We start from the raw sequence: 14,410 nt of genomic DNA on the forward strand, positions 1-14,410 counted from the left end.
AAGGTGATAGCAGATGCAAGTCCTGTGGGCTTAGGGGCGGTGCTAGTGCAGGACCAGCAAGGAGAGATGGTACCTGTGTGCTACGTGAGCCGCAGCCTGACCGATTGTGAGAGGAGATACTCTTAGACAGAGTGTGAAGCATTAGCTCTGGTATGGGCTTGTGAGAGACTACATACATACGTGTATGGCAAGAAGTTTGATCTTATCACCGACCACAAGCCCACAGTCAGCGATCTAAACCATGTGCACGCATAGAACGCTGGGTCCTCAGATTACAGCCATATGACTTCAGAGTGATACACGTACCAGGAAAACAGAACATAGCAGACCCACTGTCACGACTGCTTGGGGACACAGCTAAGAAGGACATAGACAAACATGAGTCAGAGGAGTATGTGAGATTTGTTGCAGTGAGTGCTACACCTAAAGCACTCACAACCAGAGAGGTGGAAGAAGCCTCTGCTACTGACCCAGAACTAGTGGAGGTACGCAAGGCAAACACAAATGGACACTTTGAGAACTGCAAACCGTATGCACCAATTGTGAATGAACTATGTGTAATGGGATACCTAGTTCTCCGTGGAAATTGCATTGTGCTGCCACAAAAACTACAAGCCAGAGCGCTCATGTTTTTCTTATGAAGGACACTTAGATATTGTGGGAACCAAACAGCATCTCAGAACCAAGCTTTGGTGGCCTGGCATGGATAAAGCAGCTGAGAGATATTGCAAGGCGTGTCACGGATGTCAAATTGTAGCCAGACCTGACCCGCCTGAACCACTGAGAACCAGATCACTACCAGACGGTCCTTGGCAGGTTGTGGCAATAGATCTACTAGGACCACTACCAACCAATCATTCCATACTTGTGGTAGTAGATTACTACAGTCGCTATTAGGAGTATGATGTTCTGACCTCTACAACTGCAGAGAAAGTCATCGACAGTCTGGAGTCAATCTTCAGCAGGCATGGATTACCCGTCACCTGCAAATCAGATAATGGACCACAGTTCAAATCTGAATTATTCAGGGAATACTGTGAAACTAATGGAATCAAACACGTGAGGACACCAAAATGGGCACAAGCAAATGGAGAAGTTGAGCGCCAAAATTCATCACTGATGAAGAGAATTAAAATTGCTCAAGCAGAAGGACTGGATTGGAAATATGAACTGAGAAAATATGTGACTGTGTACTGCAGCATAGAACATGCCACTACAGGGAAAAGCCCGGCTGAACTCCTCCTCAATCGAAAAATAAGGGGAAAGTTACCAGACATCAGTGAATCACACACAACAGCACTGGAGGTACGTGACAGGGATGCAGAGCAGAAAGGAAAGGCAAAATTATATGTTGATGAAAGAAGTGGGGCTCAGTACTCAAAAGTGGACAATGGAGACACAGTACTCATGCAGCAGGACAAAGTGGACAAGTTTTCCACACCGTTCCACAGAACACCACACAAAATTGTCAACAAAACAGGAAATCAAGTTGTGGTCGAATCTCCAACAGGAGGACGCTATCGGAGAAACACCACACGTGAAAATATATGAGACAACCGGGCCAAAGGAAATGCACAGTGCACAGGAAGAAACACCAGGAGAGGAGGATAGTGTACTTGAGGCGGACACACAAACAGAGACTAATATCACTCAAACCCCACACCAGGACACTCAAATGTCAGACATGATGAGAGCCAGACCTCAAAGGGTTAAGAGGGCACCTGAAAGATTGGGTGATTTTTCGTTGTTGAAGTGAACAGTATACAGAGTGTGGAGGTATTGTGAAAAGTTTGGTTAAAAAAAAAGAAAAAAAATCTAGTTGTTGAATGGTTGTTAACCTAAGAAAAAAAACTGATAGATAAAGCGTTACGTTAAAAAGATACTTATGTTTGGTACAATGCAGAGGTTGTTTAAGAGGATAAGTTTATTTCCAAGAAAAGGAGGGGTGTCATGTATTGGGTTACATAGGTCAAATGTTAGGAAAACGGGGAGTTGAATAACGGCAGCCCAGAGGCATAACATGTGGACTTGAGAGGAGGTGCAGGCGTACGTGCAACAGATCTCAGCGACGGACAAACAAACGGCAGTGATTTTGAAATTGCGAAGTGGTTGGTTGGCATAAACTGGTTTGTGACTGGATCAGGATGGCGGCACAGGGGATAGGGGGGGGTGATGATGATGATGAAATGGAGTTTGGGGAATGGTCTCGTGTTGCTAGTGGGGAAGGAGAGGAGGAGACAGACAGGAAGGAAGGAGTCAGAGCAGCAAGAGAAGTTGGGATGGAAACAGTTCAGAGGAAGATAGGAGAGCTAATTGGAAAAAGACGCTGAGGGAGGAGTGGAAAATAATCCTTAGATTCAGAGAGGAGGATAGGCATATTAGTGTGAGCCCGGTGGTACTGTCTAGGGAACTGAGAAAGAAGCTAGGAGAGGTGGAGACGGCTAAGACTCTGAGAGATGGAAACTTGTTAATAGTATGTGTAACAGAGGTTCAGAAGAAAAAAGCGTTGTTGATGGAAAGTATTTGCAAGAAGACGATAAGTGAAAGAAGGGTCTTGGGAGAGAATAAAATTGCAAGAGGAGTAATAACAGGGATTCCGGTAGATGAAGACTTGGAAAGGATTACACGGAGTATTGTGGGGGGTGAAGTGAGTAGAGCAAAGAGACTGCAAAAAACAATAGATGGGGAGAGAGTGGATAGTATGTCTGTTCTTCTAGAGTTTCGAGATTCAGTGCTTCCAGGAAGAGTGAAAATAGGGTGTATGAGCTTTCTTGTTAGAGCTTATGTACCTCCACTGCTTCGGTGTTACAAATGCCAAAGGTATGGACATATTGCAGCAGTATGTAAGGGGAAACAGAGGTGCCTCAAATGTGGAGGTGAACATAAAGTTGAGGAGTGCAAAGAAGATGCACAAAATAAATGTTGTAATTGTAGTGGGCAACACAAGGTCACGTTTGGTGGATGTGAAGTAAGGAAGGAAGCTGTTGAAATTCAGCAAGTGAAAGCAGTGAACAACATAAGCTATGCAGAAGCAGTGAAGAGGGTGCAAGGACAAAAGAGAAAGGCTGACATGGTGAACATGGTCCCCAGAACAGAGGAAGGCCGAATAGAGGAAAATAAGGCAGAACTGTCAATTGATAAACTGATATTGTTCATGGCTTATGTAATTAATTGCACAGACCAAGTTAAACATAAAACTGAGAAGATTCAAATAATTGTGAGGGCAGCTGAGAAGTTTTTGGGCATGACAGGTGTGTCTTGGGAGCAAATTAACAAAATACTTGAAATAGATGGGAAACCAGGTGCTTCAAGTGATAAAACAATCTGATTGTTCTACAATGGAATGCAAGAAGTCTCATAGCAAATGGCCAAGAATTCAAAGGATTCATTAAAGACTTAGAAAAGAAACCAGAAGTAATATGTGTTCAAGAAACCTGGCTCAAGCCAACATTGGATTTTGTAATTACGGGATATGATAGTATCCGTAGAGATAGAGGAGAGGGGAGTAGAGGGGGATGTGTAACATTGTGTACATTTAGGGGGGAAAGTGGTATGGTGTGGGGATTTTAATGCACATAGTACGTTATGGGGTGGTAGGAATGATGAGAATGGTATAGTGGTTGAGGAACTAATGGAGAGTAGAAATTTAGTATGTTTAAATGATGGGAGTGGGACAAGAATTAATGTTAGAACGGGGTCAGAGTCAGCTATAGATCTTACACTTGTAACAGATTCATTGGCAGGTATTTGTTCATGGACTGTGATCAGAGACACTACCATTGGCAGTGATCACTATCCGATTAACACAGTGTTAGGTGTGGGGTTAGAGGGGGGTGATAATGAAAGAGTTAATGCACATAGTACGTTATGGGGTGGTAGGAGGTAGCTTTTACTCTGTACAGACTCTGTTAGAGCAGCTACAAGGTGATCCAAACATCTTTTTAAAGACTGGCCCTGGTGCTTTATGTGTTTTCACAGATGGAAATGCTGCTCTGATTACTGGATGTTAAATTCTTACCTTCCATCAGCAGGTTGAACATCTTTAAACACAGGAGGAAGACCATTCATAGACCGGTCACTCTTCATGGACACACAGCTGGGTTCAGGAGAGTCTGCTCTCTGCTGCTGCATCCTGATACTAATAAATAGAGACAAAAGCATGTAGTTAACACCAAAGAACTGTTGTCCAGCTTCACTGAGTCTCTGCTGTCCAGCTTCACTGAGTGTCCTGTCTGTTTCTGTCCCTGCCTTCAGTTTCAAACCCACCTGCTCACCTGCTGCCACTGTGTAATTCCCTCATCAGCTCCTCACTACATATACTGCTCTCACTCATTGTCTTTCATTCTAGACACTAGATTGTGATGCTGTTCCTGTCTGTTCCTGTTCCTCTTGTTACCTGTTCCTGCTGGTTTCAACCTTATTTAACTGCTTTCCCTTTATGGTCTGTAAGCCTGTCTGTTGGTTTCTGAGCATTAAAGCTGTTTCCATTTAACCTGTCTGTGGTGTTTGTGCCTGGTTCACCTGCTCCGCCCCACATAACACAGGAGGTTTATTCAACCCAAACAGCTAACCAACCATTTTTAACTTCTTACCTTCCATCAGCAGGTTGTCCATCTTTAAACACAAGAGGAGGCTCCATAGACCAGTCACTCTTCATGGACACACAGCTGGGTTCAGGAGAGTCTGCTCTCTGCTGCTGCATCCTGATACTAATAAAACAGACAAAAGCATGAAGTTAAAACCAAATAAATGAAGGATTAATCATCAGTTTATCTGTTGATCTGTTCCCCAAACTCCCACAACACCTCCTACAAGGGGGGGGGGGGTCACGGTCCTAAGCCTTCTCCAAGTCCACAAAGCACATGTAGACTGAAAGTGTGAACTCACATGACCCCTCCAGGATCCCTGCACTGTTCCACAGCCAGAATCCACATCGCTCCTCCTGAATCAGAGGTTCAACAATCGGCCAACCACTTTTAAGTTCTTACCTTCCATCAGCAGGTTGTCCATCTTTAAACACAATAGGAATACCCATAGACCGGTCACTCTTCATGGACACACAGCTGGGGTCAGGAGAGTCTGCTCTCTGCTGCTGCATCCTGATACAAACAAACAACAAATCAAAGAGTTTAAAAAGATGAATTTTGAGCAGACTGTCAGCAGCTGAAGTTTTAGAAGCAGAATGAAAATCAGTAAGAAGACAGTGGATGAGAAAAGTTCTCCTGTTCATCAAAATGTCATCTGATGAAAGATGCTGTCTCATCTTAGTTGATTAGTTGACTAATCAGTGGTTGAGCTCTTTGTTAACTCACAAAGTTAGTAGTTCATTCTGACTTATTGTGACTTATTATTCAGTAGTTGAGTGTCAGATGTGACAGTGAGTGTGAATAATGATGGTGGAGTGATGTGAGTGGAGAACAGTGATGGACAGTTAGAGATCCTCATCTCACCTCTGAGCTTTGGTCTGGCTGTCATGTTCCCCACACAGAGAGCTTTTAGAGGGAGGGACTCCCTCCTCTCTGTCCTCACACTGATCCATAGCAGAGAAACAGCTGCTGGGAGAGCTGCACTCACTCACTACAACATGGAAGATGTTCAGCTGCTCAGTTCACATCCAGTCACAGAGACTTTGGAGCTTTAGAAACATGACACCACATTCATCAGAACTGAGTGAATGAGAAAAGTCAGTTAATTAACATTTTAAATACACAAACATCAGTCTTCATCATGTAGTTTGTCCTCCAGTCACCTGCGTACTAAACTACTGATGTAATGATCTCTGTCACGTTAATAGTGTCAAGTTGTGAAATAACGTTATTACAGTAAAATTTCTGCATTCAAAAAAATTCAGAAAGTCTTCAGCTGTTTCCTGTCAGAGGAAAACCTCCATTAACACGATGATACATTTAACATCTGCTCCCTGTATACTCTGCAGTATAGACTACTCCATAGTATACAGTATATAGACTACTATATAGTACACAACTGAGTATTTATAATATTATTATAGAAAGACCAAACTGACAAAATGGCGGACTGAGAGAAAAAGTCTGTCTGAGTCTGTTCTGGATCAAAGTTGATTCCCACTCAGTCCTGGACTAATCAGAGTCAGCTGTTAACTGAGCTGAGCTCCTCTCAACACTAACAGCAGCTTCACTTTCTGCTCTTTACACTTTTTACTGTCAAATAACTGAAAACTGTCACTTACCCGAGCTTCACACGGAGAAAATATCTGAGAGAGAAAAGTTAAACAACTGCTGCAACGAGGAAATGAACAGAGAGAAAAATACCTGCTAGGTGCTGCGTCATGAAACAAGTTCAACTAGTTTCTAGATCCTGGAAATGAGTTCAGGGTTAACCCTAACAGTACTGGAAGAAGTACTCTGATACTTTACTGCAGTAAAACTACTAATACACTAACAAATACTCCATTACAAGTAAAAGTACTGCAGTATTATAGTGATGTAGTATGCAGTATTACAGTAAAAGTACTGCAGTATAAACTTGTTGGGCTGTTGGGGCTGGGGGAGACTCCTCATGTTGGGCTGTTGGGGCTGGGGGAGACTCCTCCTGTTGGGTTGTTGGGGCTGGGGGAGACTCCACATGTTGGGTTGTTGGGGCTGGGGGAGACTCCTCCTGTTGGGTTGTTGGGGCTGGGGGAGACTCCTCCTGTTGGGTTGTTGGGGCTGGGGGAGACTCCTCCTGTTGGGCTGTTGGGGCTGGGGGAGACTCCTCGTGTTGGGCTGTTGGGGCTGGGGGAGACTCCTCGTGTTGGGCTGTTGGGGCTGGGGGAGACTCCTCGTGTTGGGCTGTTGGGGCTGGGGGAGACTCCTTGTGTTGGGCTGTTGGGGCTGGGGGAGACTCCTTGTGTTGGGTTGTTGGGGCTGGGGGAGACTCCTTGTGTTGGGTTGTTGGGGCTGGGGGAGACTCCTCGTGTTGGGCTGTTGGGGCTGGGGGAGACTCCTTGTGTTGGGCTGTTGGGGCTGGGGGAGACTCCTCCTGTTGGGTTGTTGGGGCTGGGGGAGACTCCTCCTGTTGGGTTGTTGGGGCTGGGGGAGACTCCTCCTGTTGGGTTGTTGGGGCTGGGGGAGACTCCTCGTGTTGGGCTGTTGGGGCTGGGGGAGACTCCTCATGTTGGGCTGTTTGGGCTGGGGGAGACTCCTCATGTTGGGTTGTTGGGGCTGGGGGAGACTCCTTGTGTTGGGCTGTTGGGGCTGGGGGAGACTCCTTGTGTTGGGTTGTTGGGCTGTTGGGGCTGGGGAAGAATCCTCCTGTTGGGCTGTTGGGGCTGGGGGAGACTCCTTGTGTTGGGCTGTTGGGGCTGGGGGAGACTCCTCCTGTTGGGTTGTTGGGGCTGGGGGAGACTCCTCCTGTTGGGTTGTTGGGGCTGGGGGAGACTCCTCATGTTGGGTTGTTGGGGCTGGGGGAGACTCCTCCTGTTGGGTTGTTGGGGCTGGGGGAGACTCCTCCTGTTGGGTTGTTGGGGCTGGGGGAGACTCCTCCTGTTGGGTTGTTGGGGCTGGGGGAGACTCCTCCTGTTGGGCTGTTGGGGCTGGGGGAGACTCCTCGTGTTGGGCTGTTGGGGCTGGGGGAGACTCCTCGTGTTGGGCTGTTGGGGCTGGGGGAGACTCCTCGTGTTGGGCTGTTGGGGCTGGGGGAGACTCCTTGTGTTGGGCTGTTGGGGCTGGGGGAGACTCCTCGTGTTGGGTTGTTGGGGCTGGGGGAGACTCCTTGTGTTGGGTTGTTGGGGCTGGGGGAGACTCCTCGTGTTGGGCTGTTGGGGCTGGGGGAGACTCCTTGTGTTGGGCTGTTGGGGCTGGGGGAGACTCCTCCTGTTGGGTTGTTGGGGCTGGGGGAGACTCCTCCTGTTGGGTTGTTGGGGCTGGGGGAGACTCCTCCTGTTGGGTTGTTGGGGCTGGGGGAGACTCCTCGTGTTGGGCTGTTGGGGCTGGGGGAGACTCCTCATGTTGGGCTGTTTGGGCTGGGGGAGACTCCTCATGTTGGGTTGTTGGGGCTGGGGGAGACTCCTTGTGTTGGGCTGTTGGGGCTGGGGGAGACTCCTTGTGTTGGGTTGTTGGGCTGTTGGGGCTGGGGAAGAATCCTCCTGTTGGGCTCTTGGGGCTGGGGGAGACTCCTTGTGTTGGGCTGTTGGGGCTGGGGGAGACTCCTCCTGTTGGGTTGTTGGGGCTGGGGGAGACTCCTCCTGTTGGGTTGTTGGGGCTGGGGGAGACTCCTCCTGTTGGGTTGTTGGGGCTGGGGGGGACTCCTCGTGTTGGGCTGTTGGGGCTGGGGGAGACTCCTCATGTTGGGCTGTTTGGGCTGGGGGAGACTCCTCATGTTGGGTTGTTGGGGCTGGGGGAGACTCCTTGTGTTGGGCTGTTGGGGCTGGGGGAGACTCCTTGTGTTGGGATGTTGGGGCTGGGGGAGACTCCTCGTGTTGGGTTGTTGGGGCTGGGGAGACTCCTCATGTTGGGTTGTTGGGGCTGGGGAGACTCCTCATGTTGGGGTAAGGATGATGACATTAAAGCCTCTCTCTGGGTGTGCTGACTTTCATGGTCAGTCATTATCTCAGGCGGTAGCAATTCTTCACCAGTCTGTCTTATCTGTTGTTTTGGATTGTCTTGTCTTGTCTTGTCTTGTCCTTGGCAGGGACTGCTGGTGACTGACGCACAAAATAAAAAATGTTGTAGCTTAACAGCTGTACTACTGACTTGTTAAGGCAAAATCTGCCTTGAAGAGGTGTCTGCGTTCCCAAAAAATGTTGAAATTGTCAATAAAGTTCACTGATTGAGCGGCACACGTATCTTTGAGCCATCTGTTGAGCATCATCAGTCTGCTGAATCTCTCATCTCCTCGCCGAACTGTCGGTAGAGGTCCACTGATAAACACCTGAGTATTCAGACATCAAACTTCAGCAGATCATTAAAATCCTGTTTCAATATCTCTGATTGTTGCTTGATAACATCAAGTGCTCCTGTGTGTATGACGAGAGATTTCACTGTCGGATGCTCAGCAGTGATTTCCAGAATCTTCTCTGAGATATCGGATGTCAGAACACAGAGACTGGCGGACACAAATGCAGGCAGGCAGAATCAGTTCTCAAGTATGTTTATTCAGTCCAAGAGTCAGAAACCAGGAAGTCCAAAATCACAGGGCAGAAGTACAAAATCTCTAGGAAACTGGGAATCCAAAAGGTAAAAACTGGTCAATAACACGAGGAATCTAAACTAAGGATAACGCTGGAACTCTGACAGGAAACTGACAAGATGATCTGGCACTGACACACAGGGGAGCACTGGTTAAATACACACAGGAGGGAAGGGATAACGAGACACAGGTGAAACACAATTAGGGGGCGGGGACAGCTAATCACACGGGGAGTAGGAAGTGAGTACAGAGACTAGGGTGTCAAAATAAAACAGGAAACAGACACATGACAGACCCTGACATCGGACACCATGTCGTTGGTGAAACAGAGTACTTTGGTGTTTTATCTTAATGTAAAGCACATCTTATTTACTGCATTACATTCACCCACTAAACTAAGAACAGCAAACACATCATTTTAAAACATTGGCATATTCTTCCAAATGAGCCATCTTTAACCCTTTAAAGACTGAGCTATGCTAACATTGAAAAGAGGAAGACACATAAAGGACAGGGTTGTTAGAGCATGTCAGCACTCTGAACTAAACCTCTTTAATGGAGCCTGCATCAACTGTCAATATACCAAAAACCATGAGACTCATCTCCATCCAATGGGAAGATGATCATAATTATATCCATTATTATTACCTGTAAAACCAAAACTGTAGTCTATATGATACAGTGTCCATGTGAGGTGAGCCATGTTGTTCCCTTAAACAGCCAATCACTGAACACAGGAGCTCTACTCACCATCTTTATGTTTATAGGCAGAGAAGTGATGAAAGCAAAGAGGTGGAACCAGTGTTTATACAGATGTTTAATGATGATCTCTAGTTTTAGTTTATGATGTTTTACATTGTTCTATTATACATGTTTTACTCTTCACACATTTAGCACCTTTATACATGTGTGTGTGTGTGTGTGTGTATGTGTGTGTGTGTGTGTGTTTTTGGCATATCAAATAGGCACAGTTTAGATTTGAGTCTCTTCTGTATTAACTTTCCACTTTGATTGGGTCTCAAAATCACCCCAGAGCACTGTTCTCTACTATCAACAGACTACTCTGTACCCCCCGTACTGCCCCCCACCCTTCTGCTGGCTCTGACCTCTGCTCTGAGATACATGACTTGTTTCAGGCCAAGGTTGACTCCATCCACCAGCAGCTTCTGGTTCTACCCTCCACCCCTCTAGGGTCTCTACCCTCCACCCCTCTAGAGTCTCTACCCTCCACCCCTCTAGAGTCTCTACCCTCCACCCCTCTAGAGTCTCTACCCTCCACCCCTCTAGGGTCTCTACCCTCCACCCCTCTAGAGTCTCTACCCTCCACCCCTCTAGGGTCTCCACCCTCCACCCCTCTAGAGTCTCTACCCTCCACCCCTCTAGGGTCTCCAACCTCCACCCCTCTAGAGTCTCTACCCTCCACCCCTCTAGAGTCTCTACCCTCCACCCCTCTAGGGTCTCTACCCTCCACCCCTCTAGGGTCTCTACCCTCCACCCCTCTAGGGTCTCTACCCTCCACCCCTCTAGAGTCTCTACCCTCCACCCCTCTAGAGTCTCTACCCTCCACCCCTCTAGGGTCTCTACCCTCCACCCCTCTAGGATCTCTACCCTTCACCCCTCTAGAGTCTCCACCTCAGGATGGCACTTCCCCTGCCACGTGTCCCTCCTTCTCTTCTTTCAACCCAGTTGATGCTACTCAGATAACTAAGCTAGTCACCAAGGCCAAAGCCTCCACCTGCTCCCTTGACCCCATGCCCACTGCTCTGGTCAAGGCCTGCCTATCTTCTGTCTGCCCTTCCATTGTGAACATTGTCAATGCATCCGTTCTATCTGGTTCTGGACCCATCAGTCTTAGAACTGCCTCTGTTACTCCCATCCTTAAGAAGGTGGGTTTGGACCCTGCAGACCTCAGCAACTATCGGCCAATCTCCACAGCACAGAGACCCTGGTTAAGGCAGGTCCACCACAGCACAGAGACCCTGGTTAAGATCACAAATGACCTGATGGCTGCTGGTTCTGGTTGCATCAGCATCCTGGTTCTGCTGGACCTGACGGCCGCTTTCGATACGGTTTCCCACTCAATCCTGCTCAACCGCCTTTCTCCTCACCTTGGACTCACTGGTACCGCTCTGTCCTGGTTCACTTCCTACTTATCCAACAGAAAACAGTTTGTCACCTTTAATGGACCCAAGCTATTTGGGATATATGGGGACAGTGGGTTTATTCTTACTGAATAATTCATTCATTCACCAAAGTACACAACCATTGATTGCCTTACATTCTCCTTCCCTCTGCATGAATGATAATCCCAACATCCTCAAATGAGTCCTTCTTGATTAGCAGTGTCAAAAGTTGTTGCTATTGCTAACATTTACCATCAGTCATATGTGAACTATAAATGTTATTAAGCATATAGCTTATTAATGACTCCTTTCTTATTCATTCTTCTATAATTGTAGTAATAACTAAGATGAAGAAGGTTTATGTTGCTGAAGCAGAGGGAAGCACATCTCCCTCCATACATGACAATTATGTTCTGTTTTCTACTTGTTGGTGTTTTTGGAGGTTTGATGCTTCGTGTCTGTGATCACGTAGACTGGAACTGAATGTGGGAGCTAAGTGGAGGGGTGACAGATAACAGGAAGTGGTAGTTTGTGGGTTTAAGGGGTGAAAATCAACAGGAAGCAGAAAGCGATCTGCAGTCAAACAGCATCTATCTCTGTGTGAGTAAAGAGCAGAAACTTCATCTGGAGACTCAAAGGAAACTTTTAGTTAAAGTGTCAGATTAAATCATTGAACTGTTCATCTTTCTACATTTGAAGAACTCTGATTGGTGAGTTTTATTCTATATAAATGAAAAATTACATTTATCTGTGTTCAAGTATAACATTCTTAGTTATGGATGGTCTTCAGCTGAATCAGAACGGGTTGATAACAATTGTGTTTAAGATATTATTTATTGTGTTTTTGGAACATTGTTGATAAGAACCAAAATAAATCACTACTCCTGTCTGCTCTGGGTGTTCTGGGCTCAGCCACTGATCTAGTCTATGTTGTTAAATATTAGTCTGAAACTAGTGGAGCTGTTGGTGGCCATGCAGGGTTTCCCTGACTGAGCTGCTGTGCTTGATTATCATTACGATACTGATCAAAGTTTTTCACCGTAGAGAAAAGTGACAGAAATATGTTCACTGATGAAGTAAGCGACTCGTCCTCAAGTCATTATTATATGTAGTGAAGGATCGCACTGTGCAGCATGAAAGATAATAATCACAACATTCACGTCTCACATTATGTTATAACGGCTGTTTGTGTGGTTTTACCCAAACAGACACGGCAGGATCTGCTTTAGCATCAACTGCTAACCCTAACCCTCTACTTTCACAGGTTCACATATTTAGACAATAATGACCCTCACACTGTAGTATCATGTTTACTTAGGCCTGTAAATAACTATTATTTTCATTATCAACTCATCTTTCAATTATTTCCTAATTTAATCAACTAGTTGTTTAGATAACGGTGAAACATGTGGATCAGTGATTCCTCCTGGTCCCTGACGGTCTGTGGATCCTACACAGGTGCTGTCTAACCAAACCGTTTCCTGCATGTTAAACTTCTTTACTGATCTGTGTTCATGTTGTCCAGCTGTTCTCCTGACTGCACAGATGAAGCGTTCATACCTAATCACTGGAGGAGTTGGAGGAGCTGTTCTTATCGTAGGACTTTCAGTCCACGTCTGGTGGCTTGTGGTGAGCAGCGCTTCCTGTGTGAGAGATGTGTGTGTGTTATTGTGTCATTTAATGCTGTGGTAGAAAAAGGATGATAAGTAACAAGTGGAGAGGTTTTAATTTAGTCTCTGAGCTGCAGCAGTGAATAAACATGTTAATCACATCTCTTCTTTCTTCTTCTGCTCTCCAGACCTCTGATTCATTCCCACTGAACATGGCTCCTGAAGCTGTTGATGACATGTACAGTGGATGCAAGAAGGAAATGGAGAAGAAGGTCAAAGACAAATATTTCAAAAAAGAGAATGTGGGACATTTTAGTGAAGCCTGGAAAAATGCAGAAAATAAATGTTCAAAGAAACCTCACCCAGAAGACAAGGCTCTCACCAAGATCCACATGCAGGCAATCTGTGCTTATACATCTCATGATGTTTATAAAGAATTCAATGAAGCAGTCCGGACCGGTAAGAACATCTACAGCAGCTCCTTCAGATTCCACTCTTTACATTTCTGGCTGACTACTGCCATACAGATCCTGAAAACCAAACAAGGCTGTCACATTACTTATAGAAAAACTGGAACAGTGTTCACCGGCAACGTTAGCGACATCATCCGGTTTGGTTCGTTTGCCTCCAGCTCTTTCAGAACAAACCTGCCATCTTTCGGTACCCAGACCTGCTTTCAAATTTGGACGTGTTCAGGAGCCTATCTGAAGGATTATCCAGAACGTGGAACAAATGAGCAGGAAGTACTCATCCCTCCTTATGAAACATTCAAGATAACCAACATTTATAAAGGTCGGGGTAAATTTAAACCTCTGTCTGACTGTAAGAAGGTCTTTATTTTGGAAAGTATCGGAATAATGAGTAACCTAAACTGCAAAGCTGCAAACTAATGAGAGAGCAGAGTTTAGTCCAACTGATGCAGAACATGTAATAAAATGAGTTTAGTTGTGTAAACTTGATAAATCAATAAATAAATGTATGAATCATTAAAGTGCTGTAGTGAAGTCAGTGACGGAGCATCACAGCACCATCTATGACTGTGTGCAGGATTTACATTGATGTCTATGTGCAGCAGACTGTATGTCTGGATGGGATCAATACATGTGTGACATCACAAACATCTGGATCTTCTCTCTTTACATTTTGCTTTATTTTTATTTTCATGTTTGTATTTTTATTTCATTTGAACGTTTGATTGATGTTGCAGTTTGTTGCTTTTGATCAATGATAATAAAGCTGTTTCTGATTCTACTGAATATTTTCATAATTAAAACATAAAGATAAACAACTAATCAAATAAAGCAATAAAAGCTCATTCAGTCATGTTTATGATGATAAAAGGTTTACAGCAGCTGTTTGAGTCGCTGCATCAGATGGAAATGATCTTTTTCTCTTCAGTCTGTTTTTCATTAGTGACACTTAAAGAAAGTAAAGTCATCAACTCCTCCCAACAAACACAAACTGTCTGAAGTTTGCTTCATGTTAACGTGAACTTCACTACAATAATGTTTGCCGGGTCATTTTGAATAT

The sequence above is a fragment of the Scomber japonicus genome, chromosome 2, assembly GCF_027409825.1.
Source record: "Scomber japonicus isolate fScoJap1 chromosome 2, fScoJap1.pri, whole genome shotgun sequence".
Taxonomy (NCBI): Eukaryota; Metazoa; Chordata; class Actinopteri; order Scombriformes; family Scombridae; genus Scomber; species Scomber japonicus.